This window comes from Choloepus didactylus, chromosome 10 (genome assembly GCF_015220235.1).
Source record: "Choloepus didactylus isolate mChoDid1 chromosome 10, mChoDid1.pri, whole genome shotgun sequence".
Taxonomy (NCBI): Eukaryota; Metazoa; Chordata; class Mammalia; order Pilosa; family Megalonychidae; genus Choloepus; species Choloepus didactylus.
The window spans coordinates 576,041-592,726 of record NC_051316.1 but is presented as its reverse complement, the minus strand read 5'-3'; the positions used below and the strand labels follow the sequence as shown (position 1 = coordinate 592,726).

Here is a 16,686-nt window from a genome sequence, read left to right as displayed (position 1 = left end):
TGCAGCTTCTCTCCAGAATGTCACTATCAGTTGTTCTTAGGATGTTTGTCCTCTCTTAGCTTCTCCAGAGCAAAAGCCTGCTTTCAAAGGCCATCTCCAAAATGACTCTGTACACTACAGCTCCTTTCTCATCTCCTGTGCATTCTACAAAGTGTCCCTCTTGGTGGTAGCAAGCTTGCTCCTTCTCTCTGAGCTTATAAAGTGCTCTGGTAAACCAATCAAGGTCCATGCTGAGTGGGTGGGGCCACACCTCCATGGAAACTATCTAATCAGAGTCATCACCTACATTTGGGTGGGTCACATCTCCATGGAGCCACTCAATCAAATACTTACAATCTAATCAACACTAATATATCTGCCCACACAAGATTGCCTCAAATTTAATGATATTTTGGGGGACATAATATATCCAAACTAGTACATTCCACCCCCTGGACCCCAAAAATGACATGATCTTTCCATATACAAAATACATTCATCACATCACAGTATCACAAACACTTAAATCATTTCAGTAACAATAGGAAAGTACAAGAGCCCATCAGAATCAGTTTCAGCTGTGGTCTGTTTTGAAGCATAATTCCCCCCTAGCTGTAGACCCATAAAACTTAGAAGTTATGTACTGCCAATACACAAAGGAGAGACAATCATAGGATAAACATACCTTTGTCATAAGGAGAAACTGATTGGAAAACAGGGTTAACAGGACCAAAACAGTTCCTAAACCCACAGGGCAAACTTCATTAGATTTCAAAGTCGGAGAGTCATTTACTGAACAATGTTTTATCCTTTAGACTTGAGAGAGTGGGAGTTCCACACTTTCCAAAGCTTTATGTAATAGCCCTTTACTCTCCAAATGCTGGGGTGAGTGCTCCAACATATCCCCACATTGGGGAGACAACTTTTTAAGCCCCACCATCCTCAAATGTTGGAGTGCCACCCAGACTCTGCCTCTCATGGGCAAAGGCTCTGCCCTCTCCAAAAAGTGTGGTGGAAGCCAGATACTCTCCAAATCCTTGGGAATGGGCTCCATCTTCTCTGAGGCCTGGGGTGTCAATGCACTTCCTTAACATCCAGGTGGATGCCTGCCCTTGACCTCCAGGGCAAACTCACCATTTCCATGTGTCTGGGCCACTCTGTTCTCCCTGCCTGAGGCTTCCTGACTCTGGACCTCATTCTCCATGTCTCTGTCTTTGAAGACATTATTAATCAATTTGTTCTTCTGTCCCCCTCCAGTCCAGACTGGCATAGCTCTGGCTAAGAGATCTCACAAAAATCTTGTTGGCTTGACATGAAGCACACAGGAGTTGAAACCATCATACAACAGGAGTTTCCACAAATACTTTCTGGATAACTCCATCTCCAATCTGGCTTGTACTGAAATGGTGATTGGGTTCCATGTATGGTTAATTCCCCATGTTGGACTGTAGCTTCTGCAGTCTCACTCTTTGGAAGCTCAGAATTTTCCAATGATCAGTTTCTAGTTTCTTTGTACTGAAGAGGTCATTTCTCAGTTTATCTCTGTCCTGTCACATTTTACTATAAGTTGCAAGTAGAAGCCAGGCTACTACTTCTATATGTTGCTTGGGGAGCTCACCAGCTAAATATTCCAGGTCATTGCTTTCAAATTCATCATTTCTGTTTAAGTCCTCATCAGAAGTATCTTTAGAGTCCATAATTCTACCAACATTCTTTTCAAAGCAATTTAGGCCTTTTCTATTGAGCTCCACACAACTCTTCCAGAATCTTCCCCTTATCAATTTTAAAAGCCATTCCAAAATGTTTGGTATTTGCAAATGCAGCAGCACCCCACTTCCAGTACCAAAATCTGTTCTGGTTTGCTAATGCCGCCTTTTTGCAAAATACCAGAAATGGATTGACTTTTATAAAAAGAGGTTTATTTGGTTACACAGTTACAGTCTTAAGGCCATAAAGTGTCCAAGGTAACACATCAACAATCAGGTACCTTCACTGGAGGATGGTCGTTGGCATCTGGGAAACCCATTAGCTGGCAAGGCACATAGCTGGCATCTGATCTGGAGTTCTGTTTTCAAAATGGGCTTTTCCCCAGGATTTTTCTCTCTAGGCTTCAGCTTCTCTCCAGAATGTCACTCTCAGTTACTCTTGGGGCATTTGTCCTTTCTCAGCTTCCCCAGAGCAAAAGCCTGCTTTCAAAGCCATCTCCAAAATGACTCTGTACACTACATCACCTCTCTCAGCTCCTGTGCATTCTTCAAAGTGTCCCTCTTGGCTGTAGCAAGCTTGCTCCTTCTGTCTGAACTTACAAAGTTCTCTAGTAAACTAATCAAGATCCATGCTGAAATGGGCAGGGCCATACCTCCATCCATGGAAATGATCTAATCAGAGTCATCCCCTACAGTTGGGTGGGCTGCCTCTCTGTAAACTCTCAATCAAAAACTTACAATCTAATCAACATGAATATGTCTGCCCACACAAGATTGCCTCAAAGATAGTGGCATTTGCTGGACATAATAAATTCATACAGTACAGGTACTTTCACTGAATACAGGCCATTGGCATCCAGAAAATCTCTGTTAGCTTTATAGTCACATCACTGGCATCTGCTTGCCCCCAGGTTGTGTTTCAAAATGGAGTTATCCAAAATGTCTCTGGGCTTAGCTTCTTGGGCAAACTCTTCACTATTATCTCCAAATCATCAACCAAATTCTTCTTTCAATGGCTTTCTCCAAAATATCTCTCCTGGCAACAGCAGTGAACTCCTTTCTGAGCTCTTAAAAGGGCTCCAGTAAACTAATCAAGACCTGTGCTGAATGGGTGGGGCCAAACCTCCATGAAAATAATCTAAACAGAATTAACATGTACAGTTGGGTGGGTCATATCTCTACAGAAACAACCTAATCCAAAAGTTCCAACCTAATCAAAACTAAATATATCTGCTCCCACAAGATTGCCTTAAAACTCATGGCTTTTTCCAGGGGCATAATCTATACAAAACTGGCACAATATACCACCTGGGCCCCAGAAACATGATCTTTCTATATGCAAAATACATTCGTCCCATCATAACATCAAAGAAACTTAAGTCCTTTCAGTAACAATAGGTGAGTACAAGTTCCCATCAAAATCAGTCCAGGAGTTGTCTTGTTTTAAAGCAAAATTCCCCTCTAGCTGTGGACCTGTGAAACTTAGAACAGGTTCTCTTCTTCCGATATACAAAGGAGTGACAGTCATAGCGTAAATGTTCCTATTGTCATAGGGAAAAAGTGAAAGGAAAACAGAGTTCACAGGACAAAACAGTTCTGAAATCCTGTAGGGAAAACTACATTAGATTTCAAAGTCTGAGAGTCATTTATAGAATGATGTACACTTGGGGCTTGACAGAGCAGAAGTTCTCCCCTTTCCAAAGACTTATGTAGGAGTCCTTTTCTCTCCAAATTCTACAGCGAGTGCTCCAACATATCCGTGCATTGGTTGAGAGCACTTTCTACTCAGCCCAAGCCTCCTCAAACATCAGGGCTCCATCCAAATTCTGCATATCCATGTCAAAGGGTCTCCATTCTGTGAACACTGTGCTGTTGACAAGGCTCTCTTCAATCTCTGCAGAATGTTTTCCACCCTCTCTGAGACATGGGATGTCAGCACACATTTGGGCAACCAGGCAGAAAGTCTGTACTCTGTCTCTTGGGCAAATGCACCCTTTCCATGTGCATGGGTTCCTCTTCTCTCATTTCTCAGGAATTCTTGGCTCCAGACCCCAATTTCCTTGACTCTTTCCAAGAAGAAATTTTTACTCCAATTTGTCTCTTCTCCATCCACTCCAGTCCAGACTGGCAGTGGTTCCATTTATACAGAACTCATAAAAAAAATTGTTGACTTAGCATGAAGCATATAAGGGTCAAAACTGCCAGACAATAGGGCTTTTGAGAAATCCTTTCTGGATAATTTCATCTCAAATGCCACTCCAGTTTCCAGTTTTGGTTAAATCCTCACAAGGGCCTGTAATTTCTGAGCTCTCACTTGTTTGAAGCCCAGAATTTTCCAATCTATCAGTTTCTGGGTTCCATGTACCCAAGAATTCATTTTTCATCTTCTCCCTATCCTCTCACATTTTATTATAAGCTTCAGGGAGAAAACCAGGCTACATCGGAGATCTCTTAAGACAAGCATCCCAGGTTGCTTTCAAAGTCTGCCTTCCATCTGACACCAGGACTAAAAATTCCAAAATACTCTGCCACTTTAAAACAAGGATATCCTTTCTGCCAGATTGCAACACCACATTCAACATTTCTGTTCAAGGCCTCATCGGAGCTATCTTTAGGGTCTATATTCCTACCAACAGTCTCTTCAATGACTTCCAGGCCTTTTCTTTCAAACTCCCCATAATGCAATTCTTCCAGAATCTTCCCATTAGCCATTTGAAAAGCTGTTCCAAAATGTTTGGTATTTTCAAAGCCAGAGCACCCCATATCTCTGATTCCAAAGTCTGTTCTGGTTTGCTGATGTTGCCGTTTTGCAAAATACCAGAAATGGATTGGTTTTTCTAAACAGAGTTTATTTGGCTACCAATTTCCAGTTTTAATGCTGTGAAAACATCCATGCAAAGGCATCAAGAAGGGGTTATCTTCGCTCAAGAAAGGCTGCTGTCATCCTGAAAACCTCTGTTATCTTGGAAGGCACATGGCTGACATCTGCTTACTCCCAGGCTGTGTTTCAAAATGGCATTCTCCAAACTGTCTCTGGGCTTAGCTTCTCAGAGCAAACTCTGGGCTAGTATGACCAAAGTGTCAGCAAAATTCTGTTTACAATGGCTGTCTCTAAAATATCTCTCTCAGATACAACTATGAGTTCCTTCTGTCTGAGCTCTTATAGGGCTCTAGTAAACTAATCAAGACCCATGCTGAATGAGTGAGACAACATCCCCATGGAAATAATCAGAGTTATCACCTACAGTTGGGTGGGCCACATCTCCATGGAAACAACCTAATCCAAAAATTCCAACTTAAACAAGACTAAACACATTTGTTCCTACAAGATTGCTTTAAAGGTCATGACTTTTTATGGGGGACATAATATATCCAAGCTGACACTTTTCACCACCTGGGCCCCAGAAACATGATCTTTCCATGTAGAAAGTACATTCCTCCCATCACAACATCAAAGAAACCTAAATCCTTTCAGTAACAATAGGTAAGTACAAGAGCCCATCAAAATCAGTCACAAGTGTGGTCTTGTCCTAAAGCAAAATTTCCCTCTAGCTCTGGACCTTTGAAACTTAGAAGTTATCTGCTGCCAATATACAAAAGGGGACAGTCATAGGAAAAACATTCCCAATGCTGTAGAAAGAAACTGAAAGGAAAACTGGGTTCACAGGACAAAACGTTCTGAAATACGCAGGGAAAACTTCATTAGATTTCAAAGTCTGAGAGTCATTTATAGAATGATATTGCACCCTTGGGGCTTGAGCAAAAAGAAGTCCACCCCTTTCCAAAGGCTTATATGCTGTAGTCCTTTTCTCTCCAAATGCTACATTGAGTGCCCTAACATATCTACACATTGGGGAGACCACCTTCTTCTTTGCTCTTGGGCTTCCCAAAACATTGAGGTGTCACCCCTCAGACTGTCTCCCTGGGGCAAAAGCTCTTCCCTCTCTGAACAGTGGGTTGCTGGCCAGGCTATCCCTAATATATACTGTTGTTTGCCAACCTCTTTAAGGCCTGGGGTGGCTGCATTCTTCATGAGCATTGAGGTGGAAGGCCTGTACTCTGCCTTTTGGGTAAAATTCACCCTTTCCATGTGCATGAGTTGCTATTTTCTACTTGCCCAAGATTTCTTTACTTCAGAACTCCCACTTCCTCAAATTCCAATAAGAAATTCTTTTTACTCTATTTGTCCCTTCTCCATCTGCTTGATTCCAAACTGGCAATGGTTCCATTTATACAGTTTTCACAAAAAAATTTGTTGGCTTGGCATGAAGCATACAAGGGTCAATCCTTTCAGACAGTATGACTTTCCCAAATCTTTTCTGGATAACCCTATCTCCAATATTGAATTCTATTGAAATAGTGGTCAGGTTCCATTTTTTTGTCAAATCATGATATGGAGCTGTGTCTTCTGATATCTCACTTTCTGGAAGCCCAGAATTTTCCAAACTATCAGTTTCTGCTTTCTATTGTACCCAAGAATTCATTTCTCAATTTACCCTCCTCCTCTAGCATTTTATCATAAGCTGCAAGGAGAAACTAGGCTACATCTTCCACATGTACTTTGGAGATCTATTGAACTAGGTATCCCAGATTGTTGATTTCAGATTCTGCCTTCCATCTGACACAGGTCTCAATCTTGCCAAATTCTCTGCCACTTTAAATAGGGATTGCCTTTCTCAGATTGCAATGTCAAATTCAATGTTTCTGTTCAAGACCTCAGAAGAGATATCTTAGGGTCCATATTCCTATAAACAATCTCTTCAATGCTGTCTAGGCATTTTCTATCAAGGTCCTTGCAATCCTTCCAGAGGCCTTCCCCTTATCCATTTAAAAGGCCAATCCAACATATTTGGTAATTGCAAATTCAGCAGCACCCCACTTCCCTGCTACCAAAATCTGTTCTGGTTTGCTAATTCTGCTTTTATGTGAAATACAAGAATGGATTGGCTTTTATAAAGGGGTTATTTGGCAAGAAATTTCCAGTTCTAGAGCCATAAGATTGTTTGTGCAAATGTATCAATATGCTGTACCTTCACTGAAGAAAGGGCATTGGTGTCCAGAGAATCACTGTTAGCTCAGAAGACATGTGGCTGACATTTGATTGCTCCAGGTTGTGTTCAAAGTGGCATTCTCCAAAATGTCTCTGGGCTTAACTTCTTGTGCAAACTGAGCTAGTATCTCCAAAGCATCATCAAAAGTCTGCTTACAATGGTTGTCTCCAAAATATCTGTCTCAGCTACAGCACTGAGCTCCTTCTGTCTAAGCTCTTATAGGGCTCCAGGAAACTAATCAAGGCTGGTGCTATATGGTTTAGGGCCACTCCTCCATGGAAATAATCTAATCAGTGTTATCACCTACAGTTGGGTATGTCACATCTCCATGTAAACAGCCTAATCCAAAGGTTCCATCATAACCAAGACTAAATACATTCCCCCCCATGATTACAATAAGAATATAACTTTTTCTGGGGACATAATGTATCCAAACTGGCACATTTCCTGTTGAGCATGCAGCCACTACACTGTGGAGCTCAGAGATTCTTTTTCTAGCTAAATCATTGTTTTGAAGGCATAGCCTCTTCTTTATGCCATCAATAACTTTGTGAGACATAGAATCTGAAGAATCCTCCTTGATTAATGTAATGCCAAACATGATAAGTCTAATAAGTTATGCATATTTTACAAAATATTTTCCCTCTAATTAGATAAATTAGAAGGGAACAGATTGTGCCCTTTAATTATGTCATTCCTCTAACATCCCAAAGGCAACCATTGTGTGTTTGCTCAGCAGCCTCCCTGTTTTGTGGATTTTGGTGGCTCTGAGCAGTAATTTATGTGGATCTGCAGAAAGAATGCTTCCTGGTTTTTCTTGTTGGTTTGTTTTACCTCTTAGAGGCAAGCAATCTATCATCTTTCAGTCTGTGAGCATCAGTGTGATTCTATATAAAGAGAAATATTTGTGCTGAAAGCATATTCAAGAGAAAAGCATATTACACCATTATACAATGTACATATTTTACTATCAAGAAAAAATATTCATGGTAGTTCTCTTCAAGTCAGATTAAGCTAAAATCCCAAGGACTAGAAAGCCTACAAGCTTCAGAATATTAGGGATTGCTGGAGTAAATGACAGCTTCTTTATTGATTTTTCTATAAATATAGTGTTTTTAACAAATTAAAAATTTACACAATTAAAAGATTATGATATCTCTTTGGATATAAGTAAAATATCATTCCTTAAGAAAAAAATCAAGCCATACATTTTCATTTTAGCCAATGACATTTGATACTGAAAGGAATAATTTGTCATTTTATTTTTAAATGCACTCTCCTGATATTAAAAAGTACTAAGATTATTTTACTAACAAGAATTTTAGGCCATCAAATATTAAATTTCTATGGTTCTCTTATATGTTCCTATGATTTCTTAGCCAAGTTACACAACAAAATGCTTGATGCAAGTGATGGTCCCTTTTATCATAAATTAATATATGATAATGCATAAATGAAAACATCTTATATATATGGACCATCTTATTTTATTCTCCCATTAGTCTTAGAAGCTTCATGAAGATCATTTTGAGGTTTCAATTCTCACATTAGCTACAATGCTGTCTTCACCAGAAAAGTTTGGTAAAATAATTAAACTTACAAACATCAGTATTTATAAAAAATAACTTCTTAAATATATGCTTTGGGCTAGTTGCAAAGACTTTGGTGATAGCACTTCCAATAAGAGTGATATATTTATGTTTACCAGATCTGAAATGGTGTTCTTGTTTTGGAGAATAGTTTTTCCTGGTAAATCACATGTATTGTTGATACGAATACAGAGCCAGATCAAATAACTGATGTGAAAAAATTGGGGGATAATTGGTGACTACCTGAAAAGATTTTTTGCTTCAGACCCTTGATTTCAAAAAGGTTCTACCAAACTCTTCTGCACTTATCCTACCCATGTGTGTGTGTGTGTGTGTGTGTGTGTGTGTGTGTGTGTGTGTGTATATTTCTACAGGGAGGTTTTATTAGAAAATGTCTGCATAATGGTGGGCTCTATTCATTTCTACATTATGCTTTACACAATTGGATTTCATTATGATTTTGAAATGCTTGTATGCTGGTCAAATATGGTAAGCCATTTAATTTTTTTGAATATTTTAGATTGCTACACAAACAATATTCTAAATGTAGGCCTGAGGGTTTATTTTTTGTTTTGCTTTGAGCTTGTTTTGGTCATCACCCTATGAAATACAAATGACATTCCATTAATTTAAAAGAAAGAATTAAATTTGAGGATTGTTTGTTCTGCTGGTTTGAATCTATTATGTTCCCCAGAAAAGCAATGCCCTTCAATACAATCTTGTAGGGGCAGGCATATTAGTCTTTTGATTAGGGTGGGAACTTTTGATTGAATGTTTCCATGGATATTTGAACCATCCATCTGTGGATGAGAACCTTGACTGAATATTTCCGTGGATGGGAGAACTGCCCAATCAGGATTGGTCTTAATTTGATCACTAGAGCCCTTTAAGGAAAAGCTGAGAGAGACATTTTGGAAACAGCTCAAATATGTAATCTAGAGTTTGCCTCTGGGAGAAGCAAGTAAGTCTCACAAGATCTGACACAGACAGAGATGCATAGAGAAAAAATGCACAGACATATTTTGGAGACAGCCCTTGAAATCAGATGTTTGGAGTTGCTAAGATAAGAGATGATTTCCAGAGTTTGCCCCTAGAAGCTAAGAGGGAACCCACCAACTCTTCACTTAAAGAGAAGGCCACTGGAATCAGACGCTGTAAACAATGAAACTGAGGAGCAAAGGACCATCAGACCCCAGGCACATGCCTTCCAAGCTGACAGAGGTGTTCTGGACACCATCAGACTTTCTTCACTGAGGTAGTACTCTTGTTTATGCCTCAGTTTGGATACTTTTATGGCCTTAGAACTGTAAATTTGTAACCAAATAAATCCCCTTTATAAAATACAATCCATTTTAGGTATTTTGCATAATGGCAGCTTTAGCAAATTACAACAGTGTTATGAGTCATGAAGTTTAATCTTTATATTATAGGTACTTCTTTCACAAAAATAATGCATTAATGCGGGACACTGATTACGTGCTTCAACTTGGCGGGCCTGGGCTGGGGGACCGGATCCACCCCTGGGGAGGGTAGTGGGTACAGGTGACAGTGCCCTCCACAGCCCCCCGGGCCTGGGAAAGTGAGGCCAGAGGCAAGCCCCATTTCCTCACCCAAAATACCACTGTTAGGGGAGGCTTGCCGGAGGGAACCGCCTTTTCCCCACCCCCTTATCTTGCCCGGACACTCCCCGTTGCCAGAGCAACTCCCCCACCGCCAGTGCGCATGCACCATTGCCAGAGCAACTCCTGCCCACGGCAAACAGCTTCCGCGTCCTCTCAGAACCAATCCAAGCCTTTAACCCCTACAGCTACCCCGCCCTCTAAACCGCCCGATATAAGCTTGTACTCTCCCCTAATAAACTCTCTCTCTTAGTTTCTTCACCCTAAAAGAACCGTGTCCCGCCTGTTCCTTTCTCGCCGCCCTCCATACTTTGTACGCCTCCGCCGGGGACCTGGCCAAGTCCCCCGCCTCGCCCTCGCCTCCGGGAAAGAGCCCCCGCCGCCGGTATCCTCTGAGCAATCCTGAGAGCCTAGGATTTAGCAACCGGCCGCCACCCCCCCCCAGACGAGTCAACTGCGATTTTACTGAAATTGATTTAACTGCTAATCACTGTGGTTTCCAAATGTTTACTTCAGTAGCATAGATTTTTGAACAAATATATCATTGGAGAAAGATATCAATCTGGTTTTTATTTTCCTAAATTATTAATCTCTTTAATACTTTAATTTCATGATATTTAACTTAGTTTTCAAATCAAAGCAGAATATCACTTTGTATGTATCTTTTCCATTTCAAGACCCACTGGACTGGTTACATGCTGAAAATGCTCATTTCTCTGTTCACTTAAGTAGCATATGTAGAAGGTGTTATTGCTTTCTTAAACATTTCTGTACATCAAGTTAAAAAATGTAAATCTTCAAATGTTGGCTGACAATGATCTGTAATAGGAATAGATGTTGCTTGGTATATCCAAGTACAATCTACCATGAAGTGTAGAAATTACCAAAGGAATATATCTGTTCTAGTTTGCTAATGCTGCCAGGATGCAAAACATCAGCGATGTATTGGCTTTTATAAAAGGAGGTTTATTTGGTTGCACAGTTAGTCTTAAGACCATAAAGTGTCCAAGGTAACACATCAGCAATTAGGTACCTTCACTGGAGGATGGCCAATGATGCCTGGAAAACCTCTGTTAGCTGGGAAGGCACGTGACTGGTGTCTGCTACAAAGTTCTGGTTTCAGAATGGCTTTCTCCCAGGACATTCCTCTCTAGGCTGCAATTCCTAAAAAATGTTACTCTTAGTTGCACTTGGGATATTTGTCCTCTCTCAGATTCTCCGGAGTAAGAGTCTGCTTTCAATGGCTGTCTTCAGACTGTCTCTCATCTGCCGCTCCTGTGTTTCCTTCAAAGTGTCCCTCTTGGCTGTGGCTCTTCTTCAAAATGTCACTCAGAGCTGCACTAGCTTCCTCCTTCTGTCTGATCTTATATAGTGCCCCAGTAATTTAATTCAGACCCACGCTGAATAGGTGAGCTAACACCTCCATGGAAATTATCCAGAGTCCTCACCCACTGTTGGGTGGGGCACATCTCCATGGAAACACTCAAAGAATTACAATCTAATTATCACTGATAGGTCTGCCCACATAAGATTACATCAAAGATAATGGTATTTGGGGGGACATAATACATTCAAACTGGCACAATATATTATCAGTATATTTTATGCACATGCAGGAAATATTTTAAGAAACATTGATACATTAAAATGACTGTCCACTTCCATGATTTTAATTTTATTGTAATATTTCAATCATGTTTTTAATTCAAGAACAAAATCCTACAAAAATTATATATATTGTTTTGTTTCTGGTCTTAAAGATTCTGTTATTGTTTTCTGATTGATTAATTCAAGTGTGTTGTGATTTGAAATGAGATCACATTAGGCTTTTTATGAAATTAAATTGTCTATCATAAATATCTGGTATTTGTGACCTGGTGCCTTGGGGATTTAGAGCTATTTCCTTTTAAATGCAAGACCTTTTTAACAAATTAGTGTTTTTCATAAGTTTGATAGCAAACATTTGCAATTACTGTGTCATTACAATCAAAACTACATGAAGCTCTGAATATATATGTAGCTTAAAATGTATATGTAACATAAAAATTAAGTTTGTTCACTCCACAATAGCATCTAAAACCATTACTAAGGCTGAGCACAGAAGACTGATTAATGTAATCTGACTATTCTGAGGGTAAATGCATGTTTGCAGGGAATATTTTGTACTACAAAATGTTCAAAAACATGGCTCTGTGTGTGTGAGGCTCTGTGTTGGTTTATGAAAGAGAGAGAGACATACACACATAACTTGAATTCCTTAAATTAATGAGTTCTTCAGACTTCATTCTGGTAATCTTTTCATTCTGATTTCTATGTTTGAAACTGAACCACAGGTACAGTTTTTTTGTGTGTGAAACGTCAAATCAGGTATACATTTTAAAGTGTAGTGCCTTTTTAATAGTAAAATGTATTAAATTATATATTCCCACATACTTCAGGTCAAGTTTAACTTTAGTGATTATCATTTGCATATTCTCTATGTTTATCCGTGTTTCTTTCAATCCCTGTCATATTACCAGCAGAGGCAATAAAACTTCAGTGAAATTGTCAAAAAATATTAAAAAAAAAATATAAAGAGCAGAGTAGTCACTGCATGGTGGCTTCAGAAGCCCAGGTGGACTCAGGTCCCCTGTGACTGATGGCCTGGGCAGTTGTGCAGTCACATCTTCCTCATTCACACCCTCACCTGAGAGGGTTGTGTAGCTGCATCTTGATGCAACCTGCGTGACCACCTTTGGGAGAGGTGCCCTGATCCGGCCCAGAGAAGATGTATATTTATCATTTATAGAGAACTCACTCTGCACCAGGCCTTGAACCACACCTGGATTCTCATTGAATCCTCATGACCTTTTAGAAGTCTACCAGAAACTGCAGCCCTCTCTCATCACAGACCACCATCCACTGTCCTGAAGAGAGTATTCTGCTGGCCTTCTTGGTTCAGTTTCCACAGCCCTTGGTCCACATTCTCTCATGGATTAACAGGAGCCTGTACATCAGTAATGGGGAGGCCACCAACTCAAGTTTTACTGTCAGACAGCCACATCATGGCTGCCATCAACATCTCAGGACAGCTGGTGAACCCCTTCTACATGGACATCTAGTATGTGCAAGTACCTGTGGTTGATGCACCCAGTGCACACCTCTATGACTTCCTTTACCCCATTGCCAAGCACATCCACAATGTGGGGCTGGAGGAGGGCCACCCACAGCTAAACGGCACTGCCAATGGACTCACTTGGTAACCCTCAGCCTTGCCTTCCACATGAAGTACCATGCCATGCCTGCATATAGACCAACTTACACCAGCCCATCATCAAGTCCAGCAAGTTTCCATAAACAACTCATCCCTATGAGTTCCAGCTCTTTGGCAAGAAGTTGCACATGATCACCTCCTGGAGAGATGTGATCCCTGACATCTAAGAGAATGAGGTCTGTTCAATGGTTCCACTGTGAGTTATCCTCATCAGTAACTGGACCAGGGGCAGAGAAGCAGATCTCCCTTTGACCTGTACTGAAATCTGAACTTCAGCATTCTACTTTTGCTGATGAAGAAAACCAGATGATACATTTTTGTAAGGGCAAGAAAATAGGAAGGTTGCAATCCTTATCTTTAAAGATTAACCTCACTAAATGTAAGATGGTAGAAATGCTTCCCATTCCATAAATAGCAGAGAAGCAGATCTCCCTTTGACCTGTACTGAAATCTGAACTTCAGCATTCTACTTTTGCTGATGAAGAAAACCAGATGACACATTTTTGTAAGGGCAAGAAAATAGGAAGGTTGCAATCCTTATCTTTAAAGATTAACCTCACTAAATGTAAGATGGTAGAAATGCTTCCCATTCCATAAATAGCAGATCATGGCTACTGGGTACTGGCCAGAAAGAATGGGGAGGCAGGTGATGCCCAGTTCAGATGGCCATGACAGCAGCACTCAATGCACATGGCAGGGCTGAAATTATTTTGCCCTTCTCTAGGCTGACTCACCAGGGAGCCAGATCCCACCTCCTTCTTTTGAACTTGAAGCTAGAGCCTTAGGAATCATGACACCTCCTGGGCTGTCAGTCAGCACCAGCCTCCAAATAAGTGGCCCTCAGCACTGCTGTTGGGGGCCTGGGGCCTCAGGATGCCCCTGCCTGAACCTTCAGCCATAGAAGTCCAACTCTGATTTTCTAGATTGGACTTGTGCTTAAGATGATATTTGTATAAAGCATTACACTATATAAAATTTTTAAATGGTTTCAAGCACATTCTAAACAGCGAGCCTCAAGATGCCCTCAGCAACCACCCACAAACCTTTGATGAATGGCTGCATTGGGCAACTTCTCTGGGGCACATGCTGAAATGACAGGCCTGATATCAGGCCTCATGAGCTCCTCTCATGGGTCTTGGCTCAGAAATCTTGAGCTGCATACCAGGGCTCTGATCTGTGTCCTCTGTCCCTTCTTCCCATGTGATCTGTGGCCACTTGGAGGCTCAATATCCTCACCTGTCTTAGCAGTGACAGCCATTCTCTCACAGCAAAGATCTCTTGCAATAATCCTATGTGGAAGAAAAAAGACATAACCAAATTTTTACTTTCCTTTCAGACCTGACCTCTGGGGAGGCCTAGATTTAGAAAACTTTTCAGAGTCCCCCAGAGGTCTTGAAGCAAGAAGCACATGCTTAGCTCACCCCCAAAATACATTGTTTAGAACTGCTGACAATTGAAGTCAGCTCTCACATTTGGCTAAACCCCCTCAGTCCCTGTGGATACTTGCAAAGTTACTAATGGGAGGGCCACAACAGTAGTCCCTGGAATCCAGGATTTTCCAAAATCCTCAGGTGCCTGGGATCGGCATTGGGACCAGCTAGTCTAATCCAGACATTGTCAAACAATATGAAAGGCAAACAAATGTGCCACTGAGCTTGGGGCCCAGGGCCTAGAGGAGTCAAATTGCATTTCTCTCCAAACCTACTCCCACCCCCATTTTCAAAATGGGAGTACCCAGGGCCCCAATTTGGCATTGTGTCAGGGTAATGAAAATCACTGTTCAGGTCTGATCCTCTTTCGGTTCCTGGGTGGGCTCTGTGGTGCAGACCAGTCTGTGCAGAGACCTCAGGAGTCAGCAGCTTCCCTAAGGAGGCCCCAGAGCCATGGGAGTTGGTGGTTGCTGGGTTCCTGTCAGTGAAATGGGGCATGGTTGGCACTGTGTTTCAGCACCCTCCATTGGGGCCAAGAATAGGGACAGCCAGGGCTGTGTTGGTCCTGAACTGTTCTGGGTGGCAGGGAGATCTCACAGCTACTTGGGGTGCTGGAGGCCTATGCCACTAGTGGGTGGCTGGTCAATGATGCTCCCTTCAAGGCCCCACCTGAGGAGGCCATGGCCCAGGCCGAGGCAAGTTCATGAAGGATGGAGGAGGGAGGATGAAGAAGGAGGAGACAATACCAAGTTCCAGAGCACCTGACAGATGACTGGTTTACCACATGGAAGTGGCAAGGTCTGACTGAGGCTAAGCAGGACTAGCAGCTGCCCCCAAACTGCAGGAGGAGGGAGCATCCTCCCAGAAGCTTGAGCACCTTTTCCCAACTCAGCCACTAGCAGAAGCTGTGGCACCTTTTCCCAAACTCAGCCACTGCCCTGGCCCAGATCTACAAAGGCCAATTATGTCACCATCCAGGACTTTATCTCTGGGTCCCTTTCCAAAATGCAACCACTGCTGTCACAAATCTCTACAAACAGAATGATGTTTTGGTATTAGAATTCAGATTGGCTATCAGCCACAGAGTAAGGATGAGCTTTGGGTGAAAAAACAACACAGAAGAACAGTACATAGAGAAGAGTTGTTCAGGTTCCTATGTGTTAAAGTTCCTCAACCTTGAAATCTAGCTCCTCCAAGACTGACTGTATTGTCACCTAATGGAGCCACTTCAAGGAAAACTAGTTCATATGTGGAGACTGATTCGTAACCCTTTTTGGGAAGCTGTAGTTCTGCATGGTAAAGCTATTTAACTATGTTGCTTTGGGAAAAGGGTTAAGAGTGTGCCTGTGGACCTATTTTCAGGTTTAGAGTTTTAGGTCCAGATATATTGTCTGATTTTTTTGTTTATTATAAGGAACACTTGCTCTAGAAATGTTTAGATACAATGTAGGCTAAGAACTCAAGTGGGTAACTTTTGGGATATCAGCTAGCCTATCCAAGATATTATGTTTTAAAGAAAGTTAGTTCAAGCATATTGGGGTTACACTTAACAGAATCCTTCAGAAACATTTATTAGAATTCACTGCTTTTCATATATATATATATATATATATATATATATATATATATATATACTTGCATCTACAGACAACTGATCTTTGATAAGGCAGTCAAGGCAAATCAACTGGGACAGAGCAGACTCTTCAATAAATAATGAATAATGTTTGGAGCACTGGATCTATACTTAACTTCCCAAGTAACCATTTCCAAATGATATCCATTTCCAAAAGAATGAAAGAAGATTCCTACCTTACACCTTTTACAGAAATTAACTCTAATTGGATCAAAGACCTAAGCATAAGCACTAAGACCATAAGACCCATAGAAGAAAACATAGGGCACTATCTTAAAGATCTTGTGATAGGAGTTAGTGTCCTACACCTTACACCCAAAGCATGAGCAACCAAAGAACAAATAGTCAAATGGGCTGTCCTCAAAATCAAACAGTATTGTACATCAAAGGACTTTGTTAGAAAAGTAAAAAAGCAGCCTACACAAT

At 41.2% G+C, this 16,686-nt stretch overlaps 1 pseudogene; it reads left to right on the top strand.

The window, feature by feature from the left end:
* LOC119505117 overlaps positions 1-15,937 on the top strand; it is a 160,138-nt pseudogene extending 144,201 nt beyond the window's left edge.
* The last annotated feature ends 749 nt before the right edge of the window (positions 15,938-16,686 follow it).